Source organism: Fukomys damarensis, unplaced genomic scaffold (genome assembly GCF_012274545.1).
Source record: "Fukomys damarensis isolate Sample0158 unplaced genomic scaffold, DMR_v1.0_HiC HiC_scaffold_10, whole genome shotgun sequence".
NCBI lineage: Eukaryota > Metazoa > Chordata > Mammalia > Rodentia > Bathyergidae > Fukomys > Fukomys damarensis.
The window spans coordinates 24,513,450-24,514,239 of record NW_022900922.1 but is presented as its reverse complement, the minus strand read 5'-3'; positions in this window follow the sequence as shown (position 1 = coordinate 24,514,239).

Below are 790 nucleotides of genomic sequence, written 5' to 3'. Positions count from 1 at the left end.
ATATATATATTTCACAATTACAGCCAGACAAAATAGGTAAGTCACTAAATACTTTTGTAATTCAAACAGAAGAAAATAAATTCTTCACTTAGAAAAAGAGGAGGGGCTTACGATGAGACATCAATACCCATCTTCCTGAGTAACTGTTAGGGAGGAAACAAAATTTGGTGCCTGTGGGGGTTGAAGTACTCAATTATGGTCCTCTGAAACAGAAGGCGGTGCCTGAGTGACGTGGTTACCTACCTTTGGCAGCGCTGTGAGTGACTAAAACTAATGGCTCTCCCTCTCACCCTCCAATACTAGATCTTTCCTCTTATTGCTCTCTCCCTCTGGCTTTGTACCTCTCTGGTTTCTCCCCAGCCCCAGCCTCTTTGGGGCCAAGGAAAGTTGGGGGCCCTCCTCGCTCTCCAGATCCCCAACGTATCCACCTCAGGTTCAGTGGGTCGAGTTTCTTGGCCCAGGTGCCCCGGAGGGGCCAACCTCTGCTAACCACCCCAGGCCTGAGGACCCCCAGCTTGCCAGTCCAGGTCGCCGGCCCTGTCACCAAGGCCTAGCGCAGAGAGCTCGCGTCGTCGGCTTTGGAAAGCAACGCAGCTCCCCTCTCGGGCGCAGTTTCCGCGGTCTGGGTCCTGGCTGGGGTCGCGCCGGGTCCCTAGGACACTGACGGGTGAGAGCAGGCGACGCCAGAGCCAGGCAGCCTCGGGCCGCCGTCAGCCCTACCCAGTGCCGGCGACAGATCCCAAGCCCGGCGAACCAGTGCAGCGCGGCGCCGCGCCGGGAGAGAAGCAGC